The sequence below is a fragment of the Pelmatolapia mariae genome, linkage group LG8 (genome assembly GCF_036321145.2).
Source record: "Pelmatolapia mariae isolate MD_Pm_ZW linkage group LG8, Pm_UMD_F_2, whole genome shotgun sequence".
Classification (NCBI taxonomy): domain Eukaryota; kingdom Metazoa; phylum Chordata; class Actinopteri; order Cichliformes; family Cichlidae; genus Pelmatolapia; species Pelmatolapia mariae.
In genome coordinates this window covers 14,206,557-14,223,827 of record NC_086234.1, presented here as the reverse complement: position 1 = coordinate 14,223,827, position 17,271 = coordinate 14,206,557, and the positions used below count along the sequence as shown (strand labels likewise).

General features: G+C 39.7%; 1 protein-coding gene across 3 annotated transcripts in view; it reads right to left on the bottom strand.

Annotated features, from left to right (window-relative positions):
- The window catches only part of dnmbp (dynamin binding protein), a 47,876-nt gene extending 34,494 nt beyond the window's left edge, over positions 1 to 13,382 (bottom strand). For all 3 annotated transcript variants that reach the window (XM_063483008.1, XM_063483009.1, XM_063483010.1), the window contains exon 1: positions 13,074 to 13,382. The gene's annotated coding sequence lies outside the window, so the exon portion shown is untranslated. The remainder of the gene's footprint in view (positions 1 to 13,073) is intronic.
- Between the last annotated feature and the right edge of the window lie 3,889 nt (positions 13,383 to 17,271).

Sequence of the window (17,271 nt, the reverse complement as noted above, 5' to 3'; positions counted from 1 at the left end):
TAATTGTGGTCAAACAATTAGAGCAAATTTATTTCTCTGAGCCACTGTAACCGCCAACATCACTCCCTCTCATTAATCACTCTCTAGTTTGCTTGGTCACTGCTGCTGGCTCAGCTGGGACGAAGAGTCCTGTCTTGAAAGATATCTTTACAAAGAGCGATGAACAATTTAAATATCAAATTACTCATACAGTCTATACAAATATTCATTTTTTCTTGCTTTTTGAGTAAAAGTAAATATTAATGTCAGTAAGGATTTAAATATTTCTTTCATCAAGACCTGCTGTATCATTTAAGCGTTTCCTTAACTTCTTAAGCAGCATATATCGGCTCATAACCCCTGAAAAGACAGGAAAACAGCAGCTGCATCTTCAACATCACAGTGATTAGACATGCCCTGACACGCACCTCTGAGGAATGGTTTCCATGAAACAATGAATGATACTGATCTATCGCACTCACAGCCTGACAGGCTGGGAGTAAATAAGACCAGTTCCTGTAAACAAATACAGACTGGAAGATTTAACAGAAGTGCCTAAATTTTGTGTCTGGTGAGTTAGAATTGAATAAATAAGAATTTATTTCCCTCCTAGAGTAAATGACACTAAATCATTAAAGGTAAGAGAGGTTTGAAAAAGTTCTCAATGACACAGAACAAGAGTAGACAAGCTAGTCACAAATTAAAACAATGCAAACTCAACTCAAACTTCGAACTTTAGTCGTTGAAGCGCTTTACAAAACACAAGTGAAACTATGAACCCACACCCAGCACACAGCTGGGTTTTACAAAGCTCAGCCACTTCAGGCTGGTTTGTTACTTACAGTTGTGGCGTACAAAGTGTCCAATCCATTCTGATTGTGCTGAAACCTCCAAACCAGAAGTTGAAACAAAGCAGTCTGCTATTAAAACTCAAGATAAAATGAGTTGATGGTTTGGCATGCATTCACGGTGTGAGAGTTTAAGTGTTTGCGCTCATGAGCAGTTTGCTCCTGGTTTGCTTAACGATAAATCGGTCATGAATCATGAAATATAAAACAAGTGTTTTGTAAACAGTGAGCAAATTTCCCGTAAAAAATTTTTAAAAAAAATTACCCAATGTGAAACACATGGGCGATCTTACCAGCAAAAGTCGTATTTGTTTATGTTAATGATATTCAAAGGCACATTATACTGCTCAAATTGCATCTCCAACTGGGGGAAAAAAAGGTGATATTTACTCCTCAGTCTCTTAATCTTCAACCAGCCTCGTCTTGTCCATCATCACAGTAAAGCTAACAACCAACACCCAGAAAGCCAAACCTCTTTCCTGCCACGGGTAAGTGGGATCCTTGATCTTTTTTGAAGTTAATCCTCAGATCCACGTCCAGCCAGACAAGCTTCTTAGTTTTATTTATGGGTACGTCAGTGTGTCAGCGGCCCCTGCCGCTTTTTCCACCGTGCCCTGGCAGATGAAAAAAGCTGCCTTCAGGTAGAAGTTTTCCAGCAGTACAGCAGAAGCATATAGCAACTGACCACAGTCTGAATGAAATTTGAACCAGTTCACATAAAAATAAGCTTTTATGTATATCACACAGAAAATCCATTCCTAAAATGCTGTTGATAAGTAATATAAATGGTTGTGCCGTCGCTAAACGCAGTACTAAATGGCAAATATTTCACACAAGTAGCACTGTGAATATTTACTACATTAATGAATATTATAACGATGCTTGAGCATGACTACAAACTTGTTTATTTGCTCTGTTACAGATAAAAAGGTTGCATGAAGCACACAAGAAACTTTTTCCCAAACAAATTTTGCACAGTTCTGGGAATCGACGCATTTCTTCACAGCCGTCCTCTTTGTGTCACTTCACAAGTCTTCACACTCCAAAAAAATACCCTGTGTTGCTTTAGGCGAGGGAGCTGGACGGTGCATGCATGATGCAACGCGCTGATCAGTATTTTCATACTGATGCAAAGCAGCATTGCACAGAGTTTACAAGCAAGTTGGCAGTTTAACACTGGCTAATGTGTGATCCAAGTGCAGCGGCTATTTGTGTTCTCATATGATCTATCTATCTATCTGTGTGTGTGTGTGTGTGTCAATCAATATCAACACAACAGTCCCCAGACATGCAATACTGCAAACTTCAGAGTAGAAAGAGTGAAATACCATGACAACTACGACATTTAACCTTTATTTATACAGATAGCCCCACTGAGATTCAATGTCTTATTTACAAGAGAGATCTGTTTCAGACACGCATAATAAAATAATAATAAATAAACTGATAAAATCAAACTATTCCAGAAGTGGGAAACTTTGTTGATTGCATAACATGCCTCTAACACCTTAATCAGGGCCAACTTTCAATTTGTCCAATTCCTTTAAACGCCTATAAATAAGCAACAGATCTGCTAAGGAAACAAAATGACTGTGTGGCAGAAAGCAGTGGAAAATTCTGTAGGCATTCTGACAATGCACACATTTTTTAATCGAATGCAGCCAGTTCATTTCAGCCATCATCATCAGCGCACTTTACAAAGAGCAGTGCAAAAGCAGGTCACAAATTACTACATCTGATGAGGTTACAAGTAAACAACTCACAATAACAGTACTCAGTTGAATAACTGCAACTCAGTTGTAGTTATTACACACAGGTCCACTGTATAAACCTAAATAAATCTGCCTATTACACCCAACCTGTTGGATGTGTAGAATAAAACCTTAAAACATAATCTGCTATCAGATCCTGAGCGAGCTTTGGTTAATGAACTTACTGCTGATGTGTCACATGAATAAATGCGTGAGTTATTTTATTTTATTTTTTTATGCAAGTCTTAAAGCTTTTGTTTAGTTCTGCAAGATACCCCCCAAAAAGAGGGTAAATGAAAGTGATGTTGCAGAGCTCTGTGTGTATGCACTCATAAATGAAGATGCTGCTAAATAAAGACAGAGCAAACACAGAGGCTTTTGTGCTTTCTGAAGTTTTCATTATAGACCGCTCTCTGTAGAAAAGTGAACTGAAACCTGAAACATTGCGAACGACTCTGCTCGCTGTAAAAAAGTAACTTTGCTCCTTGTAATATAACCATGGATTAAATGCTTCTTGCATGCGGGAACTATTCTCCATCCCTCCACTTTACTTTCTGCTCTGTTAAAATACCTGTACATTGGTGCGTCTATACAGGTAGCGACCATGAACAGGATAAAAGGTGGACTTGATGACTGCCACATCATCCACTGGTTTCTGAATTTTCATTCTAAAGCGAGATTAGCATTTTAAAACACATAAGAGCTGTACAAAGTTAAAAACATTGAGGTGGCTTCTAGGTTAAAAAAAATGACCAGCAGAAGGCGATTGCTGTGGTTGCCATCTCTGCGGTCCTACTGAAGTCTATGAGAAAACATGTTTCCGTCTCAACCTCTGTAACCACCTTCCTGTTGAGTTTACGGGCTCATTCACACATTTTTGGGTTATGTTAAACAAAATATTGAAAATGAGAAAATAATTTCTATTTTTAAAATCTTGGTCGCACCATGGTTTTCACTTGGGTTTTTCCTGAGTTACAAAACCAGATAGTCACTGGGTAAAAACTTGTCCGTCACAAGTAAGGAGCCAATGAGCGTACAGTTTCAGTCAGACCCGCCTTTCTCGCCACATCCGTTTTTTTGTAGCCAACATGGTGATGACAGAAACGCTCATCTCGAGGGTTCAAAACAGGATTTCAGACACCAATAAGCGACGTGGCAGTAGCTACATCCATCTTTTATACTTTCTGTGGAAACTAAAGCAAAGCTTTGATAATGCACTAACAGCACTGAGCAATCAACCTGTGCTAATCATCATTATTACACGTATAAAATCAATTATATTCATATCAGTATTAGTGTTTTTTTATGCATAGAATTAGTTAAGAAATATGGAAAACATAACATATATTCCCATATATAAGGCAAAACTTCTTGAAGCTCTCAATCATAATAAGCCCCAGCTGCATTTTAAAAACACTACCCAGCCAGCCTGTTTGGTGTCATCTCAGCTAATTATGGATCATTTTACTCATCAGGCCAGTGTCATATTTTCACCAAAAACAGCAGACCACTCATCCCAACAATGAAAAACACAGAAAGAATGCCAGGATACTCCTTTATTATGTTCCCTCAGTTTCAAATACCAAAACAACAACACATTTCACATGTCTAATAATCAACATGCTGGTCGTTTCTTCCCCCCGACTTTGTAAAAGAATAACACACTTCAAGATGTCAGTGACTCATCCTGACTCACAACACCGAGAGCTGAGGATTATTTTTCCTGGATCTGAATGAAAGAAAAATAAAACAAGAGTGAAAAAACAAAGACGCGTCAGGGGGGGAAAGGCATGTCCGGAGGAAATACATTTCAACCAAAAAGACAGGAGGCCTGTGCTGGATGGTAACAGATTACTGTCCTTCTATGAATGACACACCTTTTAACTTTAGAAAATGCCCACAACAAAACTCACAGAAAGCTAGAAGCCATCGACATATGTTCGTTTTATTATGCGTTCATCAATGGTATTGACTGTAAAGTGTTAGGCGCTAATCCAAAGCAATAAAATGCCTCTTTGTAAAGTACAAGGGCCATTTCACAGAGTGGAAGATCCTCTTTAGAAGACTCACTGAAGACCTCGTCCTTCCATTATGAATCATGAGGTCTTGATAAGCACTTGGACTTGCATTAAAGCTTAATATCAGGTTTATATACATCTTCACAGTATACACAACAGTACATAATGATTATTTCAGGGAGAAAGGGAGAATGAAACAGCCTCATTGGGACTAGCGTGTGTCACTTGGCACCGTCCTGTAGAAAGTAACAGGATTACGACAGACAGCTAAGTCAACAGCTGACACACACACACACAGTGTAAACATACGCACACTTCACAGCTGACACATCGCACAATGAACCAACTGTCTGACCTGGGACATGGCCCTGAAACATCTTCACCTTTTAGTAAACTCTGTCTGTCTGCATACGTTTAAGAAAAATAGATTAACACACTTTAATTCTTTACGTTTTTTTCCCGTTTGTTTCATTTTTTAAGACAAATGTCAGTAATATACCTAAAAGCTTAAGATCTAAGTAATATTGAGCATGTCGGAGACAAAATTTGATTTGTAAATAATGCACTGAGATATGTGGCGTTTAGAATAGAGGATGAAGGACGCATGTTTTTATCTGTTCCAGAGGCGTGCTTCCTCCCAGTTATGGCTTACTGGGGGAAAAAAATGAGCGTTGGTTGATTTACAACCATCAAGCTACCAACAAGCTCTTAATGAGCTAAACCTCAAAACTCAAGACAAGATTAATGCTGTCTTTTGGATTAAGGCTGTGACATTCACTCCAACATAGCAAGAAGCACACAGTGTGTGCGTGATCTAATAAAAACCAGCATTTGCTGTTGTCTAGAGTTCGGAAAAGCCATAACTGAAAATGATTGCATGTTTTTTCATTCTAGAGATCAAACAGTGAGTTGATTGTTCAGGAACCAATCAGCAAAGGAATCACTAATGAGAACAAAACTGTGTAGCTGCAGCTGTTATGCTCCATAACTGCTTTTTAATGACGCGCAGGAGTTTAGCGCATTCTTACAACTACATCAGCTCATCCGTCTTTGCCACTGCTGCGTGGCATCTCGAGTTTTTCCCTGCACATAGGTATCCTCCAGCTGAAGCAGTGACTCGGTGTGAGACCACAGTGGAGGAAGTGGGATCTGCTGACTGCCTGTATCTTTTATTTGAAAGCACTCTGATGCCAACAATAAAGCCGCTGCCTCATTATCTACGTGCCTGCCAGGACAGGGCTCGCACTGACGCGTGACCTCTGTGCCATTCATCCTATTCAGATATATTAAAGTGGCAGGCTGGCACGTGCCTGTGCAACCCACAAACACACACTAACGCACTGTTAGAATCCTCTGGAGTTGGCTGGGTGTCTTTTCATTGAGTTTGTTTACCGGGGACTGGCTGTGCAGCAGTGCAGCGTGCTTCCATCCAGAATGCTGAGTCCAGCGAAACACATTCACCCCGAAACAGCATAATCAAAGCAGGTGGACTGTTCTAGATATTAAAAAAAAAAAGAAATACTGGGACATCTGCTGTCTCCCTTTTGGCCATCTGGTCTTTCAGCACATGGGATGGAGGGAGAGAAAGAGATGGCCTGACAGTTGTCAACACAAGTCGTGGTTTTATGGCCATGTGTTTATAGAGTGAATGGCTCTCAGGCCTCCTGTGGGGTGATGACATGACCAATTGAGATATCAGTGGAGTTTTATTTTAAACAAACAAAGACCGGAACCAGAGCGTAAACATGGAATTATTTAGTTTACGATATTATAATGATTGATGGTCTAATCTATGTTATATTCCATGTCTGCTTTATAAAATATCAGTCATAAAAATGTCTGAAAATTTAAAAAAAAAATGTCAAAGTACAAAAATATTCTGTTTACTTCCATATAATGTTTGCTGATTGTTTTTCTAGCAGTCGCTGCCATATAGAATACTGGATTAATCAACTTATGCACATGCATGCATAAAAAGCAGCTTGCATTGCTCTAAACAACAAATAAAAAGTGCACAGGACAAATAGGAGTGCAGCCTTGCTTTACAATGCATTTCATCCAGATGAGGCAGCACTTCCATGGCCTCAGCCAGCTGCATGTAGAGAACACATCTGGCGAGCTGATTCAAATGACCGCAGATGCCAAATTCTTGTTTAAATATTTGGCGGACCCATGTTTCTCTACTCAGACATGTGAGCAGGCCCCAGTGACTACACAGAGAAAAACGGCAAAAGCATCCAAACCTACTAGACAGCATGTTAACACGCCAACTTTGCATTTCAGTACAAACAATTTCTATAGTAGAAAAAAACAGTTCCTTTTCCTTCTAATCATACTCAAGTTAAGTGTAAAGGGTGAAGTAATATACAAGGCATCATGTAACATAAGTATTTTGGAAACATAAATACAAGAACAGAATGATAATGGTAACAATATGACAGAGCCAACTAGATTTTCATATTAGACACTAGTCTAATACACAGGCCTAGATACTGGTTGGCAACCATATGACAACCACCGTCAAAAAATGTATATTCCCTGACGCAAGGAGGTATATGCTGTGCACAGAAACATCTTGCAATCTTGCTTTGATCATTAGGTCGCAGCGGTCACCATTAGCTTGCACGGAAAGCACCAAAAAAAGCCAACATTATGCCTCACTGTTACCACCAACACATTTCTAAAGGTGCAACTTTTACTTTGAAGGCAAATATTCAAAGATTCCAGTTTGAGTCGCACTTTCTCAAGTTTAAATACTGCTCGGCTACTAGTTCACGAGTGTTTGCTGACAAGTCAGTGTTTGCCATGCAAACTACAGGCAGCTGTGGCAACGACTGCTAACGACTGTCAGTAACCTACACCAGCCACTCATGGTTGGTGATTAATCGTTAACAGATGTTTGCAGGGTATCTCCGACTGGTCTCTACGCCTGTGTGACTCAGACATATGAAGCTGCCGACGTAATGTTCAGGAAGAAGAAAGTCAATAAGCTATTTCTGAAAATGTAATAAACTGATTTAAACTGAAAATGCCTTTAAACTATAATTATTGGAATTAACCATCATGGTGTCACCAACTTGTTTTTAGAAAACAAATGTGATTAGATTGAAACTAGTCATTGAAACCTTGAAATCATTAGGGAAGGTGTCTCCCGAGGTATAGAATTAAGTGAGTATGTCATAGGTCCCCCCTGGCCTTTAAAACAAATGAAGGCACTTCTCCACCTCCTGAAGCCATGTCATTATTTTATAGATCTTCTGCAGTTTACTCCTTGAGACCTGTGCATTATGCTGTTTATCTTAAACATATCATATCTGTCTGAGGACTGTAAAATTACGGTATTACGCAAAAATATCCTCTGGTTAGCCAAACATACTGCAATACAAAGCAGCTCTTACTTGCTTTCTTTCCTAACAGTTAACTGGGTCATGGTAAGACAAGCCCATCTATGGTGCCTTTCATATCAGTCATCTTCCACACCTATGTTTTCCAGCAGTGCAGCCAACCCAGTCTTGTTTATAAATCCTCTAGATACCAAAATCTTCTGCAGTCAATTATTTTTGACACAGTGACAATTAGTATTTCACTTATTTACTTAATTTTAAATGCCCATTATGGGGCTGGTAAGGTTAAAGCTATGAGGAAAGTTAAAGTAACATTGCAAGTGTTGCTGCTGAATGTAGGGGAAAACCCTGGGTGGAATCTTGTAAAAGACTGGAAACACTCTTTTTTGGCTCATCCATAGAGCCAGATCCACCTCCGCCTTCACATTTTCATTGAGTTTGCTTTCCTGCATCTCTGCATCTTGGCCAGCACACAAACATTCCACAAGGGATTGCAGTTATTTTTCAGACTCCACTTCATCCTGACTACTTTTTTCTTTCCTCCCATGACTTGCTCCACTCACATAGTTGTCCTTCCATTCCTTTCTAAAGCCTGCACGTGTTGAATATCAATGGCTTGCATGACACGCACACACACACACACACACACACACACACTGGGTGGAACTGTTCGTTTGCATAAACATTTCCACACTGAGCAGCACAGCTCAGACGACTGCACTCAGAGAGCCGAGGCCTCGTTGTCATAGATACAAGAGATGTGTTTGGATGGCAGAGGGTTTTTCCTGAGAGGACCCCAGAGGTGCCCGAGGATATGCCGCACCCTTAAAACATGGATGACTCCTAATAGCTTGCATATGAGCTGTTACATAACATGTCTTTCCTCTGGGATCAAACCATGACATGCCTGCAGAAATATTATAAATTCATGGAGGGTGAAACCTCTCGCATGTTCTCTCCAAACTTTTACACAATTCGGGGTGAACTGAGGACACTGCGAGAGACTTCCAAGATGGCAATTTCTAGCCTTCTTTAACGCGTTTTCCTTACGGGGCTTGATGTTTGTTAATTATATCTTGGGATAACTTTTACTGGGACTGGCCTGGAATCATCTGGGCACAAAACTGAAATACCAGCCTAGTAGGAATTTGGCACAAATTCTGCCAAAAACACTAAAGTGCGAACCACACCTATCTTTAAATCACTGTGCAATGACAAGAAGATATCTGAGAAAAATGAACATGGTTGCATAAAACAGGGTGTAAAAGCTCAACAAAGTTAACGATGAGTCATAGAAAGAAAAAGTACAAGATGTAGCTTTTCTCAGAAGTAAAGCTACATCTATTATAATATAGCAGCACCAGCTGTCCTCTTTGTTCTGCATTCAGGATTGCCAAGCTTTAGGTCTATAACTTTAATGTCTACCAGCTATCAAACTGAGTAAGTTACTCAGCCTTGGTGAAGTGTTTTGAGATTTTCTTTTGTTTAGTCTATCATTTTACAAGTAAGACAAACTTCTGTCAGTCTCTCTGCCTCGGTGACCGTCCCAACTTGTCTGTTAGATTTAAGCTTTTTTGTCAACAATGTGTCTTATTGTGCCAACATAACTGGCTCTTATCATCATCTATATGAACACTAGCAGGCCTTAATTTACTTAGTTCCCTCTTTCAAAACATGCATGCTTAAGTTCTTCCTTTGGACACTTCACTTTTTTTTACATCAAGTCCAAAATAACTAACCGTTCTCATCATTAAGCCAGCCAAACCAAAACTATGCTGCCAACAAAGACTGCGCACGATGCTGTCATTGTTAAGGTGTGGGAAATACCTTGTCTTGGAAGTGATGGAATACTTTGTAATCGGATGAAAAAATGGAATTCCCCATGCTTTCTTAAGTTACTTTTACTTTTGCTACTTGCCCTTCAGGATACTGTGCAGCAGCTGTTGAGTGCATTTTATTGTTTGTAACAATCATAATACTGTATAACATTTGTGCAGCGTGTAATACAAGCAAACTGAGTCAAACATCTCAGGTTTCTTTGCTGATATAGGACCCTGTTGCCAGTATTAATAATTTAGTGTGCAGGAAGTTTCTGTGCATCCAAAATTGTGACTGGACGGTAAACGAAAAAAGAGGGCAAGATAACAGAAACAGATACCTAAAATTTCATTAAAGCTAGTAGCTTTTTGACTTCAGTTGGATTACAATGTTTGACAGATGTGTGTCACTGCCAAAAGCAGTGCAATTGCTAACCATGAGGGTATAATACAGAAACTGACTACAGATACCCTGACTGATTGCCAGTCGATGGTGTGGTTCTACATGTGCACATGACTTTACTACTGCGTTAAAAATGTCAAAGGTGCAAAACCGAAATAACATAACCATTTTTGTTGCTTATGCTCATGCAGATATGGAGCAGAATAAAACAACAAACACCAAAGATGGTGATAAACTAAGATTCAAACATCACCAACACAGCAGAGTGAATCCATGTTGATAAGTTAGTCTGCACGGTCAAAGTAAATACATACATTGTCCTGCAAGAGAAATGCAGCAATAAATGGTGCACAAGAGGGAAATAGTTAATCTATCACTCTACCCATTATCTCACTGTAAAAGCATGCACATCAGGAAATAGACACATTAAAACTGAAAGTACAGTTACTCTCTTGTAAACACTCTTTGCTTATTCATAAATGTAAATATTCTGTTTGTTAAGCAGTTAGTGGGATGTATATGTACATAACTGATCTCCAATGACAAACCCACCATTGGGCCCAAAGAGTGTATAAAAGTTGATACAACCTCCGATCCTAAAACGTGAAGTAAGTGTGAAAGTGCCAGGAGTGGCCAGGAGAGGGCGACTCTTCTGGTTGCAAAATGAAGTCAGTTTGTATACAAGTCTGTCACGAAACTCCTTATGATCTCAGTAAACACTTTCCTAATGAGTTCATGATCTCAATTACCATTTTAACTCAACATGAGGCTCTATTTGTACATTATGTTATAGGTTGTAGCTACCCTGTAAAGTACGGGTCACGTCCGTATCAGCACGCAGTGTCTTCAGTTTCTCATACAGATCCAACTCTTTACTTGTTCACTATTTAGTTGTACACAAAATGCTAAGGAGCCGCTTGCTTAGTTTTTCAGTGTGTTTTCAGCTGCTATTGGCCATAGATACACAGGTATCTGCATATTTCAGGAAAAAAAAGAGGTACTTTCAACTTTCTTCTTCACAAGGGGTCGCCATAGCAAGAAGCACCATGTGTTTTTACACCGGCTTCCCCACCTGATGTAATCCCCAGGAATTAGGTGAATGTGTTAACCATCACACTATTGGGCTCTCTGTATTTCAGTAAGGGTTGTAAAAAAATGAACAGATTAGCTACGCATTTGCAACAATATTGATACAAACAGTGCGTTCCTCATCTCAAGTATCATGGGTGCAGATAAGCAGGCACACAGCCCCTCCCTTCACTAGCAGCTGAACACATGAACAATTCACAGCATTAAACAGCTCTGTCTGGGGTACTTTGCAAGGTCAGTAAAGCTCTGTTTCAAAAACACTTAGGTATTTTACTGTAACTTGGCTGTTGCACAGGTTAACACCAGCTGTTTAACCATTAGCAATTACCCAATAGCCACATTAGCCATCTGTTAGTATGTGTTGTGTTGAAAATATGTTATGTTTCTTTTGAAGTCCAGAAAAATCTACCAGCTAGAATTTAGCATCTAGACAGAAACAGCAGCAGCCTATTTTACCAACTCTATTTGAGTACCGTCAACAAAAAACATGGTGCCAAGTCACAAGAAACACAGCACTACCTCAAACCAGATAAAAAATATTCTCACACTTTACACTTAACGTTACTATATATTATTTTTTCATTACGTCAGACAACTTTAAAAAGTGTGCTTTGATGTTACTGGTTTTTTTTGTTTACGATCTTAATTTTTTGTTCTCAGTTTACCCTGTTATCATCTTGAAAACAGTACTGAGAATCAAGTGTTTTCCTGTTTTCCTGTGAAGGAAAGCTTTTTGTTACAGAAAAAGCTATTGTTTAGTGGACTATTGTTATTCTGTCTGCAGAGAAAGTGGCAGAGAAAGCTACATGTTCATGGTAAGTTACTAGGATGGTAATAAACAATGACCAGATCGGTTTCCTTTTTAAATATAACCCTAAAACACCTCATTTATGTGAAATAACAATATCATATTTTTTGTTAACTTGAAAACTGGTATCATCACTGGTCCACCATATACAGCACTGTTTGTCTCGACATCTGTATACAGCCTGTTTTACTAAACCGGGAGAGCTTCAAGTACTTCAAGCAGCAAACTGCTGGAAATCAGCTCAGAGGTACAAATAAATAAATAAAAGCAGAAACAAAAACTCGTGATCTTTCAGCTTTCACGCTCAGATCTGATTATTTCTAAGTTATCAAACTTTTATCTTCAAAGATATCTGCAAAGTTACATTATTGCCATTATATACATATCGATAAAAGACCAATATCGCTAATCTCGGAAGTATGTGATGTAACATTGAACATCGCGTGCACTTACGTCAGACCACAATGTCGCCTGCGGTACTCGTTTTGAGGACATCTGTTTACAAAATCACAATGTCAACACTAGTCAAGCGTTGGGGTGTAAATCACTAATGCTATATCTTCTGAGGTGATGGAAACACTGTAGTGTGTGTGTGTGTGTGTGTGTGTGTGTGTGTGTGTGTGTGTGTGTGTGTGTGTGTGTGTGTGCTGAGCTCGCTCACATGGTATAACAACTGACAGCGACGACCACAGGTGACAGACAGACAGCGGGGGGATTATTTAGTCTGCAGCACTTGTGTTTACTGCCATCACTCATTCAGCTCACGTCAGTAGTCCGCTGGAGTAATAGCTGCGTATTAACACACCGTAGGACGTGTCTGCAGACTGTCATGTATGGGGTACACCCCAAAAGTTCAATGAACAAATTGTAAAAGTCTCAGGTCTAGTAGATAAAAAACTGATGTCGTGGCTATAGACGAAAACCGCGTATTTCTATGTAACTGAACCCCTATGCTTATAAACTTCGACTGGCACCGTGTAGCAGTCAAAGTTTGACTTTCAGTGCGCTTTGCTTACCTTTTGGGACCAGGCCGTTAGATCCAGTCAGACTAGATACCCAACTTCTCGAGCCTGGTGATGTGGTGCGGTGTTGGCGGAGTTGCCCTTCTCCACGACACCGCAACTTTTTAACAGCTACGCGTCCCACAGCCTCGGAGCTGTGCGCCGAGTCATTATTTCCTAGAAGAGCTGCGTGGTTTTGTTTGCGAAGGGCATTAGAACATGTTGACACGCAAGAAGCGGTCCGGCTGTGGTCCTCTGCGGGTGTCGATGTAATCAGCTGTCATCACATTACCCACGAGAAGAGCCGAGCTGCTCTGCGCCTCTCCTCGCCATGCCTACACACTTTCAACGCCACCCACTTTTCCCGAAACGACCCGCGGCTGGCTCGGCTGATGCCTGACTGAAAAGATTTGAGAAAACTGGCTACTTTTACTCTAGCTTTATATGAAGTTTTTCAAAAGTAGTGTTAGCAGAGTATGTATGTGTGCACTGTTATTTATTCAAAAATGAGTAGATCAGTATATACGTGATAACTACTGGGGCCTGTTTCAGTACAGAAGCCCATTAGCTTACGTTTTGCTAACGCATACACATCTTGATATTTTTACTCCTAAAATCAGATAAAGTAGCTTGGCATGACTCATATGTCAAATATTCATAATTTAGCAGCCCCTAGGTTAATCCACTGTATAAAGCAACCTTAGAAAATTGGCTTAAAAGGGTGCTTTTAGGCCAAGTTTCTTCTGATTGGTTACTCTTCCAAAACAGAAGGTTTAAACAGTACATGGGTGCGGCTGGTTATTCGCTGTCTTTGACATCATACAGGGCCGATTACAGGAGAAAAAAATGCAGGAAACTCAATGTTTGAGGAGTCTAAAGCCTGAATATTCTTGGCGTGTGCATATTCTAACTTCATGATCTGAAATTTGGGGCGTTTTTATCATTTGCATCCAGTATGGTATTATATTACAGTTACTCTCTATATGTCTCTAGATCACTGAAAATTACTTCTACCTGGGCCATTTTTACATATGACACATTATTATTAGACAAGAACAGAGAGCATCCAGTTTTGTTTTGTTTTTTCAGTTATCAGTCAACTGGCTGATTACAGTTTTTCAAATGTAATCCACTAGAGTGGCTCTCTAAATTTTAAGATCTTTAATTCTGTTTAATTTCAGAGTCTTCTTGGACTAGCATAGTCAATATTTTTGTAAACCATGTATCCAAACGTTAGAATTTGCTGCTTAACCTTGTCATTTTAATCAGCTTTAATAATACAGTCACATGTTGCTTGTAGAAGCCCTTTGAGAGACAGAACAAACTCGTTTACAAGCAGGGAATAAATATATACCAATGCTTTCTCGGTTCTTCAATCTCATTCCACCACAGGTCAGCACTCGTTTGTACTGTGACGTTGACCCAAACCAAAAAAAAAGTGTTCACAACAGTTTTAGGAAGTAACATCATCCCCAAGTTTGGAACTTGTGAGTTTCCGTCTTTCTTTATTTGGTGACCGCACAAGTCATTTGACTGAAATTAATCCTGACTGTTGAGATTTTTTTCTTTAATGTGGTAAGTGTTTTGGGACTAGAAGTAAATGTAAAGAAGAAGAATTTAGTTTAATGCAGCTTTCTGACACCCAGCAGGAAGGTGTTACTAGTATCCTCTTATGTGGCTGTCTTCTCAAACTGCAGCTCTTTCATTTGGAGTCATTAGGACGCTGAAATCTTTTTTTAGAGACAGAAAATCATAGTGGCCGCATGAGCAATTATATGTTGGGTAGATTTTTTCTCAGCCATGGTGTTGTGGTGTGAAATCAGTTTTTGCTGCGTCTGCAGTAATGACAGCTTCCTCATATGTGATCTTGTATATGCAGAACAATGGGAGGAAACAGTCAGTTGGATGCTTTAGCTTTGAGCAGAGGACACGGAAAAGGAAAAGATACAGGATCGGACACACTGTCGCCTACATAGAAATGGACTTAAACAAGTGTAAACAGAAATGCTTACCATTTCTGCTTACCATTTCTGTTTATGCTGGTTTATCAGAAAACAATAGTACTGTGTTGGAACCCTTTTTGTGATCAGCATTGCTTTAATTTTTCATGGCAAAGATTCAACAAAATGTTTTGGAAAATTCTTCAGAGATTTTGGTTCATATTGATGTGATAGCATCACACAGTTACTGTATGTGTGTCGGCTGCACATCCATGATGTGAATCTCCCATACACCACATCCCAAAGGTGCTCTTTTGGCCTGAGACTCACTTTCTTCTTGCCATATTTTGTTTCTTGTCTTATTGAAGAAACCAGTTTGATCATACAGGAATGGACATCATCATCAACAATACTCAGGTGGACTGTGTTGTTTAAACAATGCTCATTTGGTGCTAATGGATCCAAAGCATACCAGGAAAATATCCCCAACACCATTACACCACTACCAGCAGCCTAAACTGTTGATACAAGACAGGATGGATCAATGCCTCAATGATGTTTACCTCAAGAATCAAGAATCATCACGTCAGGCCAATTGTGGTGAGGACATTTGCATCTTATTTTCCTGTTCTTAGCCCACAGGAGTGGATGCCTATAGTTTTCTGCTGCTGTAGGCCATCTGGTCTTCTGCAAACCTTCTTTTGTAATGACTTGTAATTTGAGTTACTGTTGCCTTTCTATCAGGTCAAAGCAGTCTGGCCATAGTCCTCTGACACGACCAAGGATTTTTAAAATTAAATTCAACTTTTTAAAATCCAGTTTTATTTATATAATGCCAAATCACAACAACAGTTGCCTCAAGGCGCTTTATATTGTAAGGTAAAGACCCTACGATAATACAAAGAAAACGGAGAAAAACAGAGAAAACCCCTATGACCCCCTATGAGCAAGTGCTTTGGTGGAAGTGGGAAGAAAAAACTCCCTTTTAACAGGAAGAAACCTCCAGCAGAACCAGGCTCAGGGAGGGGCGGCCATCTGCTGCAACCAGTTGGGGGTGAGCAGATGAAAATAGGACACAGGCATGCTGTGGAAGAGAGCCAGAGATTAATAATAACTAATAATTTAATGCAGAGAAGTGTATACAGACATAGTCAGTAAAAAAGGTGAATTAAGAAGAAACACTCAATGCATCATGGGAATGCAGCAGCCTACACCTATTGCAGCATAACTAAGGAAGGACTCAGGGTCACCTGATCCAACCATAACTATATGCAAGCCTAATCTTAAAGAGTGTCTGTCTGCTGAATCCAAACTGGAAGCTGATTCCACAAAAGATGGCCTGAAAGCTGAAGGCTCTTCCTCCCATTGTGCTTTTAAACACTCTCAGAACCACAAGTAAGCCTGCAGTCTGAAAGTGAAGAGCTCTAATGGGGTGACACCGTACTATCATGTCATTAAGATAAGATAGCATCTGACTATTCAAGACCTCGTATGTGAGGAACAGGATTTTAAATTAAATTCTGAATTTAACAGGAAGCCAATATAAGAGAAAAGCTCTCTGTCTTTTAATCTCTGTCAGTACTCTGCTAAATCACCTTTCAGCTGGTTGTGCTATCTACATGCATAAATGCACAGAGTTGCTGCCATGTGATTAGCTGATGGATTGACTGTCTCCATCATCCTGACTCATTAAATGTGGATAAATCAGTGTGGGAGATGCCTGGCACTGGTGGACTGCTGGTGGGCTTCATTGACGCCACATTTAACCAATCTACACAAGTGCAACCCCACGTGCACACACACATGCATACTACAGCTGGGAACACTCCAGATCATCAACCACTTATGAAACGCCAGCTTTGTTTCTTTTCACAGTAGCCACTTTCATCCAAGGGCAAAATGTGGGTCTATTGTTGTCTTTCAATATTTTCCTGCCAGTTAAGCGTCACTACAATGGTTTGTGTGAAGAGAATACACTGGCTGTCACACAATCATCCGATTGTGTTGCCTCTGAGAAACATGAGCTATGATGGTTGACTGGCCAAAAGAAAAGTTATTGTAGTTACCAGACTAATCCCTGAACTGATGTCAGTAAGGATGAATTAATGACTATTATGATTCAATTTTACCATAACAAAAGCTTTAATGTCACATGATAACGTCACATGATAATCTCAAGCAGACAGTAGTCATTTTTTTTATTTTAGGATTACTGTGCAGTCGTGTGATCCAAGCACCATTTCATTTTTCTCTCTTCAGAAATTAAAAAAGGG